General features: G+C 55.2%; 1 protein-coding gene across 1 annotated transcript in view; it reads left to right on the plus strand.

Moving 5' to 3' along the window:
• Nucleotides 1-14401, plus strand: part of Pak4 (p21 (RAC1) activated kinase 4) — a 38442-nt gene continuing 24041 nt past the window's right edge. The window contains 1 exon segment of the mRNA XM_051207571.1: nucleotides 1-155. The gene's annotated coding sequence lies outside the window, so the exon portion shown is untranslated.

Raw genomic sequence — 14401 nt, forward strand, 5'->3', positions numbered from 1 at the left:
GCGAGGAGTAGGGGAGGCCCCGGATGTTCGTTGGGGTTTCAACATGGCGGCGGCAGTGGCCGCGGCGGCGGCGGCGCGAGACGGCTGAAGGCGGTGCGCGAGCGCGGAGTCCCGGGCCGGGTAGCTAGGCCGCGAGCGACCGCGGCGCCAAGCCGGTAGGCTAGGGGGTTACCGTGCAGGACGGAGGCTTGGGGCTGACGGGCACGGGGGTCCGGGCACGCGCTGTGGGAGAGCGGGTGGGGGGGGCGGGGCCGGAGGGGGTCAAAGTTCACTCGTAGAGGCCAGGGTCGCGTGGTGAAGGGTCGCGGGACGTGAGGGAGGGGGAGGGGGCTGTGGCGATCGGAGCTCGGGCCAGCCGAGGGGGCGTGGCCGAGTGTGAAATTTGTGCAAAGTTTCGAGCGCTCAGTGGGGGCGCGCAGGAGGGGTTCGCCCCGTTCTCAGTAACCCAAGAGGAAGGTGTGCGGGGGGGGGGCGGGTCAGAGGTCACCGCCCAGGGAGTGCGGGAATGAGTGTTAGGTTTGGGGGTGTGCGAGACAGACTGGGCGTAGGTGGAGCGTGCAAAGATAAAAGTCTGACGGGCACAGAGACTTTGGCAGGGTCAAAAGCTAAAACATCCAAGCGGGGCGCGTGCAGCGGTTAGGGGACCAGGGACGTCTGACAGAGCCTTGCAGAGTGCATCCTGGTGGTGGGGGACTAGAAAGGGCGCCCCCTCCCACAAGCAGCGAAGGCCACCCACCGGGAAAACACTGGTGGTAGGCTGGGCTCACCCCTCAGCGTTAACGCGCACTGTGTATGCACTCACTCGCTGTTACTAAGACGCTAAGTGATTTGCCCCAGGTCAGCTAATGAGTAAGGTGAGCAGCTGGGATCCCAGCTCAGAAGCAATGGCCCTGAGTGCTTCTGTGGCCTGCTGCCTTTCAAAGAATCTTGGTGCCCGTTAATGTTTAACGAGGCAGAGCACTGCGTGTGCCTGGTCCTGTTTCTTCCCTTATCTTGTGAGATGGGTGAGCTGAATATTAAAAGGACAACCCTGTTTTCCAGACAGAAAAACTAACGCCAAGAACGCTTTGCTAAGAGGCAGAAGCTGACCAAAACTCCTCCCCCCCTCCCCACCTGAAACTCACTGTCCACTTCCTAGGAGGTCTGTTCCTGGAAGCAGACAGCCAAGCCACTCCCTGGGTGGGAACCCAGTGTCTATCTAGCCTCCTTGGGAGGGTGTGACCTGGGAGGGGAGGTTCCCTTGGGCCTATGGGAGTGGCGTGTTGCTGGGTGGCCCAGAGTCCAGTGAGCTTCTGGTTGGGTGGGCGCCACCTTAGGAATTCCCTCTTTAACACCCGCTTGCTCTCCCTGTGGTCGTCACTGGCTCCCACCCTTAACTGCTATAGTTCCTGTGGCCCCAAACTCTTCAGTTTGAGGCTTTGACCCCCCTGCCCTAGCCAGCCATCTCTCCACTTTGGTAACTGCAGTTGGTCAGCCTTGGGCAGCGCTTGCCTTGGCTTTCTCCTGCTGTGAGAAAGCCCATTCTGCCTCTTCCTGGTTCCCGAGGGTGCACTGCTGCTGGTTCAGGGTGCTTCTGGAACTTCAGCTGGCTGCCGAGTACTGGGGTGGGGGAGGCTGTTAGGCCCTGGGCTGGATTCTGGGGCAGCCCATAGGGCCTGCTCAGTCTCCTGTGGGAGTAGGCTGGGACCAGACCTCAGCCGGGGACACTGAGCCTCACCTCTGGAAATGAAGCTAAGACAGGGGGAGTGTCCATACTCTGGGTCTGTCCTGAGGCTCCTGTCCTTGGAAAGTCCCTCGAGGAAGCTCTGCAGGGTGAGTAAGAGGGACAGGAAGGGATACAAGGTCACCAAGAGCGGTATGTGCATAAGCCCTCCTTGCTAGTAGAGGCCGGGGGACAGTCCAGACGCTCAGCCTGGGAAGGGCCACTTACCAGGACCCTAGTTTCCTCCCCCGCAGAGTGGCCTAATGAGTGCTGGGTGTGAGGGCTTGGCCTGACACCTGGCACACGGCCAGCCAACCCCCAACTGCTACTGGCAGTGCCAGGTGCCAGCCCCAGGTCTGTGGGCCACCTAGCCTCCCAGCCCTACAGTGCCAGCTTGGCACAGATAAGGAAAGATGGGCGTTGTGGGAAGGACCTTGTCTCTTACTATTTGATCTTTTTTTTTTTTTTTTTTTTTTTTTAAGTTTTTTGAGACAAGGTTTCTCTATGTAGCCTGTGTCCTGGAACTAGCTCTGTAGATAGGCTGGCCTTGAACACACAGATCTGCCTTCCTCTGCCTCCCCAGGCTCAGTTTGGGGTATTATGAGAGTGTTTTATATCGACTAGTTTTGTTCCTTATGCTCCGTGGTAGGCTGTGGAGAAAAGCAGAGCTTTCAGTGTTAGGGGGTCACCCAGCCATCCCTGTCAGGCCACAGGAGAACAGCCAGGGATGCCATCTACCCAGCACATGTCCCCTCTCCTAGCTTCCCTGGGGAACTGGATCAGCAAAGCCCCGAGAGACATAGTTGATTGGTGATAGTTCCTTCCCTAGCTGCATCAGCACCACCTGATGAGTGGGTCCTTGCTGAGGTGGCCTCCGTCCTTTGGAAGCCCCTGGGTGGCTCGTGTCCACTGCTGTTTCACAGTGCACAGACACTGTGTCACCTGAACATGCCCGGCAGTGTCCTGCCCAGTAAAGGTCTGGATTGGCCACTTGTTTTCCATGCTGTTTCGTAATTCTTTCTCATGATGGGTCACACAGGAGTCATCGTCTCACATTTTGGTGGCCATGTGGTCAGTTGCTTGTTGGGTCTGGCACTGTGCTGTGATGAATATTCTAGAATGTTTCCTTGTGAGCCACAGCCACTTTCCTTGTGGGCCACAGCAGATCATACTTGGCCCCGCGGCTGGGAAATGGCTCTCCTAGAGGGTTGTGTTGCCTGCTTCCCAGCAGTGCTCTGACAGTTGTGGCTCTGTGTGGAATGCTTTCCTCAGGACATGGTGGCCTCCCATTACTCCAGGCAATGGACACCACCTGAGGAGACAGCCTGTGTGGCTTCTGTACCTGATGCCCATCTAGTCTCATGTTCAGGACAGAGGGCAGGCTTCGGGGGCTTTGGCAGGTACTCTCTAGGGCGTGTATGATACTGGCCACAGCTTTGACCCCTCTTCCCTTAGGGATGCCTCCCAGGGTAGACATTTGGGAAAAGGCCTGGACTTGGGAACATCCCGAGGTAATATCCTCAGCCTGTGAGATTATTAGTCCCAGGGCTAACTAACAGAGCCTGGCAGAGGTGTCTCCGGATGGCGACACCCAGATCAGAGGGGTTTGAGTGGGACGGTCAGATCTGGTTGAGGAAAAATTAAACCAGGCCCCGAACAGAGAGTAGAAAAATTGCACAGGCGGTGAGTGCTGAAGGTGCCAAGGCCCCGGGGCCTCAGAGAGCTTGGGTTAGTGGAGTTGAGCAGACTGTGGTGTTGGAGACTGGGCGTGCATGGCAAATGCTGCAGAGCTGGGACAGGTGAGGAGTGTGGCTTCCAGTTGTCACAGAAGGGCTTGGGCGGCGGCGTTTTCCCTTTATAAAGCTTGCTTTCACTGGCTGGGGGGTGTTGCCTAGCATGGCGAGTCCCTGGGTTCCATCCCAATGTGACATAAACCAGACTTGATGGTGAATGCCTACAGCCTCAGGGAGTGGACCAGAGGGGCCAGAAGCATGACGTACTCCAAAAGCCAAGGCAGGTAGCCCAGGTTGCTGTCAAAGGAGAGGCAGCAGAGTTGTCGTGTAGGAGGAAGGGGAGGGAATTGATGGAGGGAGGGTCCTGTGAGAACCCTTCCCCCACACTAACAATCTAGGAAGAAGATACTGCAACTGTAGACACAGGAAAACAGACCAGGGGAGGTAGGAGACATGTCTAAGGTACCCAGCAGGCAGGTGTCAGGACAGAGGGTCAGGATTTGAACCCTGGCTCAGGACTCCAGAATCCCTGGTTACCCTGACAGCCCTCCAGTGACTTGAAAGTTGCTTTGATTGGACAGTGTCCATTTCTATCCCCATGAGTTCCTTTCAGACAAGTTCCCTGGGGACCCATTGGACACGAGTGCTGGATGTTGAGTTCGTGTCCCCTCCAGCACCCCCACGACCCTGCCCTTCCTTGAGCACTACTGTGAACCCGCTCCTGGCCTGTGGCTTATGATGAGCTAGACTTCCTGGCCAGACGCCGGTCAGGGGTGTCCTCAGCAGCTGTTTCTTGCATCTCCCTAACAGACTGGTGGCCACAGATGCTGGAGTAGGAAGCTGCCCCTTTCCAAGTCAGCAGCCAGGGAAGTAGACTGCCCCCCTCACTCATCCGGGCCGAAGCTTATTGTCTGCTGGATGCCTTGGCCCACAGGAAGGTTTGGGGGGTTGCTAAGGAAGGTCAGAAGGGGAGCTCCTCCAGATCCCAGGGGAGCACACGTTGATAGATGTGACAGAAGCCATAGCCCATTGCAGTCTGTCTCCCGAGACTGCTGTTGTCCTGCTCCTTCCCAGCAATCCAAGGGGCAATGGGGACTTCCCTGACGGATGCTCAGCACTGGCTTATCTCTTGGCCAGTCCCCTTGCTGGGATCCTGGTAAAATGGGGTGGCTTCAGTTCCCTGCCTGCCAAGCCCAGGCAGATTTGAGGGATTTCTGTAAAGTGCTGCCCAGGTCAGAGCCTTGATGGCTTTTCCAGATGTGTCATCTGGCGGGCGCCCCGTCCCTGGCCTTACCTGAAGCACAGCTGCACTGCCCCCCCCCCATTCCTCTTCCACATGTGCTCTGCAAAAGGACCCTGAAGCCATCCGTCACTGACCTCATTTCTCTTCCTGCATTTCCATCTTATGAAGACACATTGTTCTGCACGTGCATTGGTTACCTAGTCACTGCGTAATCGCGGGAAACCACACGCAGTCCCCAGATACAGGGGCTAGGGTGCTGGTCACTTTCCACACAATGCATTGTTCCCGGCTTCAGTAATTCTCTCTCCCACCGCTCTTGTTACTGCGAGCACCCCCTTCGCTTTTGCTCTTACTCAGTTTGTGTCATTCGATCCTCCTGCCTCAGCCTCCCCAGTGCAATGCCGGGATTACAGGTGTGTACTATCTCCTGGCCTGCATTTTGCACTTGGCCTCCAAAGCCATCCTTGAGTGTCCCATGGCTCTCATGCCCCCTGCCCCTTCTGTGCTGCAGACAGGGTTGAATTACTAACAGGGCTGTGCTAGTATGGACACTCAGAACTGAGCGAGAGGGTCAGCGCTGTGGGGGTCAGCGCTGTGCACCTGAAGCCGCACCAGCACGCTCCCTCTGCCAGATGGGTGCTGCCTGGTTACTGTACATCCACCCCCAGGGTCTCAAGACCCCACACTCTGCTGCTTCCAGCAGAATGCTATGGGGCACTTTGAATGTGGACCCGTGGGTTAGTGACTGAGTCCTTTAAATGAGTGTGTTATTGAAAGGCCGGTCCTTCAGCATCCTTTTCTGGGTGCTGCTATATCCAATCACTTCCTTTTTTCTTAAAAGAGGCTTGGAGCACAGTCTTGTAGCAAGCTGGTAATAGATCTGGGGACCCACCCCACCCCCTGCAGGACAGCTGGCTACAGAAATCAGGGCTGGGGTTGGGGCCCAGGAGGGCCGCTTGCTGGCATCACTCCCAACCTGGTGTTTTCATTCCAGACTGCAGGGGAGCTCCGAGGGGACCTAGACAGGTGGGGCCTCTCACAGAGGATGTCCCGCCCCCTCCCTGCCCCAGGAACTCTGATAAAGCCCCATTGTGCAGTTTTCCAGATCCCTGGTTTAGTTCACCACTCCCACAGGATAGAGTGGCCAGCCGTCCTGGCCAGTGGAGATGCCAAGTCCTGCCCCTCCTGTCTGTCCCCACAGTTAACAGTCACATTGGCCAGGGGAAGAAATAGGACACCAAAGACTTGTCTGCATACTCACCCCCCTGGGGACTCCTCCTTAAGACAGCCTTATTCCTCTCTCGAGGGACCCCTCCTTCCCTGCTGCCCACAGGTCTCCACGGCCTGCCTTTCTTTCCCCGAATCTCCACAGTGGCCCACTTAGAGATTATTCAACTGGAATGCTGTGTCCACCTACAGCATTTATGATTGTACTGTGTGTGAGAGTGTGTTGAGAGTGTGTGTGTGTGAGAGTGTGTGTGTGTGTGAGAGTGTGAGTGTGTGAGAGTGTGAGTGTGTGTGAGTGGTTGCGTGTGAGTGTGTGTGCGTATGTGTGAGTGCGTGTGTGTGAGTGTGTGAATGTGTGTGTGTGTGTGTTTCTATGCCCTCTCCCCAGGGTCTCTCTTGCATGCCTTTTCCCACAGGCCACTCCCAGGAGCAGAGGGCAGGATGTCCTCTCCATCAGGAGACAAGGTAATAGTGAGAGTTTGCCTCACTCCGTGTTCCCCAGTCCATACCCTGGAGCCCTTGACACACCTGGTACTGTCAGATGCTCTGCTTGACCTTGGACCGGTTTTATTAACTTATTTATTGGTTTGTGTGTTTTGAGACAGTCTGTCAGTGTAGCCCAGACTGGCCTCAAACTCATGGGAATTCTCCTGTCTCAGCCTCCAAAAAGCTGGGACAGCACGTTTTCACCTGTGTTTCTGTTAATTCCAATTCTTCTTTGTTTTGTTTTTTGTTTTCTTGTGGTTTTTCGAGACAGGGTTTCTCTGTAGCTTTCGAGCCTGTCCTGGAACTCACCCTGTAGACCAGGCTGGCCTCAAACTCACAGAGATTCGACTGCCTCTGTCTCCCTAGTGCTGGGATTAAAGGCGTGCACCACTAACGCCCAGCTGTAAATTCCAGTTCTTATGCCTTCTAGGAATAAGAGATAAAGCCTGTACCAGGGACTCTAAGCAGAGGCCCCAGGGGCCCCAAAGTCAGGCTCAGTGTAGCTTAGGGACACAAATCTTGACCAAAGAATGACACTGTGACAAGTATCTGGAGCAGGCTGTGCCTTCCAGCCTGCCTTCTCCTGGGCACAGGTCTGAGCAATGGTCTCTGTGGCTTGCACAAGCCCTCGCCTCCCTCCAGGCCAAGTGGGAGACTCTTTATTCCATCCTTCCCACAGCCCCCTTAGACTGTGGCTGCATGGCCAGAAACCCTGTTGAGGATGCTCCCTGTGGTTCCAATCTCCTTGCAAGACCCTTGAACACCCAGCCCTCACCTCAGACTACTTCACTTTACTCTTCTCTGCCAAAGGGTTCCTGGAACATTCCAGGCTGAGTCCTATCTTAGATCTAACTGCTCTGAGAGCCCTGGCCATGTCATCATCTCTGCTGACTCCCTACCCTCTTTGGGAGACTACTAACTCCAAAGTCTGCGATGGCTCCCTGCCCCCAACCCCACCCCCACCCCAATACAGTTGACAACTTCATGCTTCTCCGTAGTACCACTGTAGTTGCCTGGACCCAGTTGTGACCTGGTCCCTGTTGGTTTATGGTGCATCCCTGCCTTAGCCAGCTTCACACTGGTAGGCTGCGGTGGAAGGGCGGTGCTGGTACCTTGTCCCTTACTCTGTTCTTATTGGTTTGTATACAGTGCTTGTAAATGCTGGTGGACCCAAGTAGGTGGTGTGGCCATGCTGCCTGGAGAACCCTCCAGTCCTAGCCTAGCTCCTGTGGATGCTTGTCCCTTGGGGAGAGTCTATAGGAGCCTTTGAGGAACTGGTGTCTTGGGGGATCAGGTCCCAAGTAAGGCTGCATTTAAATCATGGTAGTCACTCTGGACTTTTCCTACTTAGTGTGTGTGCCTGTATAGAGTGTGGCTCCTTCCGTTTCCTTGTGTTCCAAGAGGCTCCGCCCCACACCAGCTCGTCCCCGTGCCTGCCACATAAATACAATGACACTGTTTATCTTTCTTCCTACAAGGGCATGCTGGCCTGTTGTGACCTCTCATTTGGAGTCTCTCTCTCTCTCTCTCTCTCTTGGCCTCAGCTACCTGGGGCTTCCCTGCTTGGGGCAAAGGCCTGATACAACCTCTGGCCTGGGAAGTTCATGTAAGGATACACATCCTCTTTAGGCCTTTAATAGGGGAAACTAGTTGGAGGTGCATGCCGGGGCCCCGAGCCCTATACAGGGCTCCTTCATTTCAAGCCCGGTCTTCCTGGAATCCCAGGGTGCCACACCCGTCTGATCCATTTTCCAGTTGAGACTATAAGCCTGGCACCTTGGGGAATCTTTGGTGCAGCCACAGCCTGGTGCCAAGATGATCCTGGTATCTCCTCCCTTGTGACTGGTAGCTTCTCAATGGCCTTCAGAGCTCAAAGGCCCAGGCAAGTCACCTGCTCCCGCTGCCCTCGGGCTATCTGCCCTTTTAATTTTCATTTCTCATTTCTGAGTTAGTGTGCATGGTGCATGTGTATGAGTGTGTGTACAAGTGTGCCACAGCGTGCTTGTGGGGGCCAGAGGACATCATTGTGACATTGGCTTTTCTTCTTCTATCTTTGTAATCTCATTTACATTCCAACCACAGTTCTCCCTCCCACCCCTCCTCCTACCCCCTGGCCCCCAGCCCATCTCCATCCACTCTTCCCAGTGGGTAAGGTCCCCCGTGAGAAGTCGAAGGCTGGCACATTAGGTTGGGGTAGGACCAATCCCCTCCCCTCTGCATTGAGACTGAGCATGGCATCTCATCATAGGGAATGGGCTCCAACAAGCTAGCTCATGTACCAGGGATAGATCCTGGTCCCTCTGCCAGGGATCCCACAGATAGTCCAAGCCTCATAACTGTCTCCCACATACGGAGGGTCTAGTTCAGGCCCATGGGGGCTCCACCGCTGTCAGTCCAGAGTTCGTGGGTTTCCACACACTTGGTTCAGCTGTCTCTGTAGATTTCCCCTCCATGATCTTAGCCTCCCTTGCTCGTGTGTTCCCTCCTCCCTCTCTTCAGCTGGATTCCCAGAGCTTGGCCTAGTGCTTGGTTGTGGATCTCTGCATCTGGTTCCATCAGTTACTGGATGAAGGCTCTAAGGTGGCAGTTGGGGTATTCACCAGTCTGGTTACAGAGGAAGGCCAGTCCAGCCACCCTCTCCACTGTTGCTAGGACTTCTTCCATCTTTATGTGGGTTCTGGGCATTGGATTCAGGTTGGTACCCACTGAGCCATCTCGCCTGTCTCCCCCTACCCCAATCCATGAATGTGGTATGTCTGTCTATTTATGTCTTCTCTCAAGGCCATCAGAACAGGTTAGAGTTTGCCGGCAGGGGTCCTGCCAGCCTCCTGTGGGTTTATTTTAGCTACTTTACTGTGGAACAGAGGTCTCTGCCCTTCACCACCATTAGACATCTGGTTCTCCAGATCTGACTGCAGGGCAAAGACCTCCCCAATCCCTGCTTTTCTTGTGGTCCCACCCTGGGTCCTGCAGAGGACGGTAGGGTGCCCAGAGAGGCTGTAATTTTCCTGAACGATTTCAGGGGCTAATTAAAGGTTTTCCTTGACTAATCAGCTTACTGTTTAATTATCAGGGAATAGACTGAGGAGTGTGGAAGACTCTGCTGGGTCTCCCCAGAGTGTGGTGGGAGGGAACCAGGGGGCCCTTGACAGGCTCAGTAGGATTTGGGGACACCCTGTATCTATGCAGCCTCAGCAGGGGGTCGCCGTCCCTGTGTCCCCCCCCCCCCCCCAGCTAGTGTCTGCTTCGTCTCACTTTACTCTCAGAACTCAGGGTAGCTGGGAAGCCTTTCCGGGTGCTGGCTGGGGATCAGCCCTGTAGCCCCTGGCTGGGCCCTGTAGATGGGGGCCCTGAGGGGACAAGGAGCTCTGGAGTGGAGCTCTGAGGAGAGGGCTGGTAATGGCAGGAGGTGTAGCAGGGTCACTGAGTGATGGCCTAGGCTTTCTCAGGAGAGGCTGCTGCCTGGACCCCAGGGGTCCCGAAAGTATCTGGAGGGGGAGGGACCCAGAGATAGCTGCGCCAGGCACGATTTCATTCCTTGCATTCCTCAGCAGGCCCCAGACTTCTGGTGACCCTAGGTGGGGGAGGGTGGCCTGGAGAAAGGCTTCTGGGTATTGGCCCTCCTGCCCTTGTCCCCACCCCACTGTCCGCCCTCCTTGGGAGTCTCTAATGTGCCCTGCTGAGTTCTTGGCTAGTTCCCACCTCATCAACAGAAAGACTCACCAGGTTTAAGGGATGCCAAAGCCGAGGCCCATGCCATTGGACACACCACCCCTCACTGTAGAGTTTTTCAAGTGCCTCTGGTGGCCTTTGGGTGGGTGGGGGTGGCACATTTGTATTAGCTTTCAGGACGTGTTGAAACATTCCTGCATTTTCTAAGCATCTGACCAAGTCGCAGCACACTCTGGGGAGACAGGACAGAGTGGCAATGGCCGGCCACAGTAGCAAGAGGAGTGGGCAATGCTCTGCACACACACTCACATGCATGCACACACATCTCTGTGACCCACCCTCTTTCCCCATCCCTGGCAGATGTTTCTCCAGGGAGGCTGGAGGGGCTATGGCCTCTGTAGGCCCAGGACATGCTCCCCATGGGAAGGATGCTGACCTCACTGGGCCTGCCACCCACCTGTCCTCACTCCTGGGACAAAGAGGCCCAGTGCTGTCACCTGCAGCCTCCAGCTGCTCTGTGGGCCTATGTGTGGTCACCACTGCCAGCTGCAGCTGCGACTTGGATAGCCTGCCGACACTACTTTAGTGCCAGCGAGGATTTGTGAAAGATGTGAATAGCACATCCAAGAGCTTATGTTACTTCACTCCCCACGAGCTGTGGCTGCACCACCTCTGCCTCCTTCGGCCCCTCTAGGACGGCTTCCTCCCTCTCCTGTGTGTGTGCGTGTGTGTGTGTGTGTGTGTGCGTGCGTGTGTGTGTGTGTGTGTGCGTGTGTGTGTGTGTGCGTGTGTGTGTGTGCGCGTGTGTGCGTGTGTGTGTGCGTGCGTGCGTGCGTGTGTGCGTGTGTGTGCGCGCGTGTGTGTGTGCGTGTGTGTGTGTGCATGCGTGTGTGCGTGTGTGTGCGCGTGTGTGTGTGCGCGTGTGTGCGTGCGTGTGTGTGTGTGTGCGTGTGTGCGTGCGTGTGTGTGTGCGTGTGTGTGTGTGATGACTGGCTCCTTGCCAGGGCGGCTGGGGGATTGAGTCAGCAGCCTGAGTGCAGACTGGAGCTGCCCTGTCATTAGGGTCCTGATCACTGTGGTTGGGGGAGGGCGGTGCTCCCAGAGTCACTGTAATTCAGGCATCTCCCTCCCTTCACAGACATGGGACACCTTTGAGAGAATTGCTTCCTATCCACCCCAGATGCCTGTTCCTACCTGCAGCAGCTGCCAGGTGTAGCCGCATCCCAGGTGATCCTTTTAAAACAAACTCTACACAATATATACTTTAGTCAGAAAATTCTCAGCTCTGTCTGTTGACAGGAATTCTATTATTGCCTCACACTTCGAAGTTACCTTGAGATCCCATTTTTCATTCTGTCTGATTTGGTCCAGACTAGGCTGGGTCCAAGGCCTCTTGAGCAGCCTTCATCCGTGCAGTTGCCGTGTGTGTGTGTGTGTGTGTGTGTGTGTGTGTGTGTGTGTGTGCGCGTGCGCTTGTGTGTGTGTGTGTGTAGGGGAGATGCCTGTGTTTGTGTGTCAGTGTGCACGCTCACACAAGCGACAGTTTTGAAGCTTTTGCTGTGGGTAAACATATGAGTTTAATGATTTAATGACTTAATGTTTGCATGGCTGTCAAGTTAACTTTGAGGATACATGTTTTTTTTTTTTTTTTTTTTTTTTTTTCCTGAGACAGGGTTTCTCTGTGGCTTTGGAGGCTGTCCTGGGACTCGCTCTGTAGACCAGGCTGGTCTCGAACTCACAGAGATCCGCCGCCTCTGCCTCCTGAGTGCTGGGATTAAAGGGGTACGTCACCAACTCCCGGCCAAGGATAAAAATTATAAAAAGAAAAGAAAACCATGGCGATGCATCCCTGTGCGTAAGGAGTCCTCAGGTTTCAGGCCAGGCCACGTGGATAGGGACACGGCCCTAAACAGTCAAAGCATTGTTGAGTGACAGAAGGAAAGAATGATGGAGGTGCAGTGAGTGGTCCAGACCTGGTGCCTTTTCTCTCCAAGCCTCTTGGTCCTCCTCTGTAAAATGGAGCCTTAACCGCCCCCTCTCCATGCCTGTACAATTGCATAGTACCCACACATAACACCTTGCAGCTGGCCTCGCTGCTTTCCTGTATCTCCAGCGTGGGGCACAGTCGGGCCACCAGGGGCTGTGCTGCTGCTACAATGCACCTCGACAGGGACGCCTCAGACCAGGATATCCCAGTGTCGCAGGAGTGAGTGCCCCAGTGTATGGTGAGGCCTGGGTCTGAGGGTTCCAGGGCTGTCTGTCTGTCTCGGCCTTTGTCTCCTACTGCAGCAGGATGCTAGAGGCCTGTTCTGTTTATGGCAGGGGCAAGAGATGGACAGAGGCAGAGGGATTGGCCATTACACACACACACACACACTCATAAGCTCACAGGGCTCAGCCTGTTCTGCAGTACAAACTCTAACCCTGTACGAAGTGTGGTCAGTGCCTCGGTGTCAAGCTCATGTCCCACGTGCCACCTAGAGCAGAGGACAAGTGTTGGCTGCCGCTACAAGCCCCTTTCCGGAAGTGAGCTCGTAGTGGCTCTGGCTCATGCTTTCTGCCCCTTCCTTCCCTTTCACTGCCCAGAGGAGAACAGAGAATCACCTGCTGCTCTGGGTCCCCTGCCCAACTAAAGGCATAGCCCAGGGGCCACACCCTGTAGTCCCTGCAGCACCGGGGAACTTTCCCTGCGTGTAAAGTAAACTGTGTGGGGATAGCATGGGATTGGCTGTGGCTTGCTCTGGGATTTTGCTCTTGAGAGCTCACCAGTGAAGGAAGGAAGCATTGGCAGGTGTGTTTTCCAGCAGGGTCCAGGTGAAAACTGATCTGCTCTGGGTTCCTCCTGCTCAGGCCCCGCCTCCTGTCCCCCCTCCACCCCGCTCAGCAGGGGAGAATTTGGGAGATCTGTCACCAAATAGGGGTTAGCTTTAGTTCTAAGCGCTATCAAGCTGCTGTGATGTCCCCTGGAGGGGCATGGCTGAGCAGGAAGGGAGTCTCTCTCTTCTGACCCTGACCACCCCGTTAAGCTGGTTTACAGTGGGGGGGGTGGAGGGGGACACGGGGGACGGACACTCTAGTGACTTCTGTGCAAGAGTCTAGACCAGCTGGAGTTTGTCACCCAGTTCCGCTACTGTGGTAGTTTGGTGGCATGTGCAAACCCTGCCACCACCTCGGGGAACCTCGTTTTCCCATGTTGGAAACCATGCAAGGGTTAGTCCACCACAGTGAAGCGCTCAGAGGAGCTGGCACCCCTTAGTGCCCTCCGTGCCAGTTGTGCTCTGGTTGTGCTGAAGGAAGGAGGGTCCGTCTGCACTCGGGTGGGGGTACGGCGTATCATGACCCGGAAGGCACTGGCCGCTAATGACCGCCAGCAGGAAGCAGAAAGGTACGAACGCTGACACACTACTCCTTTCTACCTTTAAAGCGTGCGTGCGTGCGTGCCTGCCTGCCTGCCTGCCTGCCTGCCTGCCTGCCTGCCTGCCTGCCTGCCTGTTGGGTCCTCTGGAGCTGAAGTCATGAGTAGTATGAGCCGCTGAACATGAATGCTGGGAACTGAACTCAGGTCCTCTGGAAGTTCAAGCAAGCTCTGAGCCATCTCCCCAGCCACTCACTTCTCCTTTTTTTTTTTTTTTTTTCTTAAGGATGGGAGGGAGGAGGGGTCTGAAAGGACTCCTTTTTTTAAAAAAAAAAATATTTGTTATCTATTATGTATACAGTTTTCTGCAGGCCAGCAGAGGGCACCAGATCTCATTACAGATGGTTGTGAGCCACCATGTGGTTGCTGGGAATTGAACTCAGGACCTCTGAGTGCTCTTAACCTCTGAGCCATCTCTCCAGCCCCTCACTTTCTCCTTTTTACAAAGCCCTGGACTCCCCGCTGTGGGCTGGTGCTGTCTATGTTGGAGGACGGGAGTCTTCCTGTTCAGCTAACCTTCTGTAAGTACCCTCATAGACACACCCAGAGACATGTTTCTGTGGCGATTCCAAACCCGGAAATTGACAGCCATCAGCACTGTGGTCCTTGTTGCCTTTCATTCCTTCACTTGTCACAACTTTTAGCCCTCCTGCCATGCTGGCGGTCACCTGCTAAGTCGAGGACCAGCACTCAGAGAACGCCTAGTCTAGGTTGGCCACCAGAGTGATGATGCCCTGATGAAACCCGGGGTGGCTTCCTGGAGGTGGAGACATGTAGGCTGAGAGCAGAATAGGAACATGAACCAGTCTGTGGAGAAGAACGGCACATTCATTCGTCTGAGCATGGTGGCATTCACCTGCCAGCCCGGACGAGGCTTTGTCTCAAAACAAAAAGAAGGTATAAGATGGGAAAGGTCTGTCATT

The sequence above is a fragment of the Phodopus roborovskii genome, unplaced genomic scaffold (genome assembly GCF_943737965.1).
Source record: "Phodopus roborovskii unplaced genomic scaffold, PHOROB, whole genome shotgun sequence".
In the NCBI taxonomy this organism is placed as follows: Eukaryota; Metazoa; Chordata; class Mammalia; order Rodentia; family Cricetidae; genus Phodopus; species Phodopus roborovskii.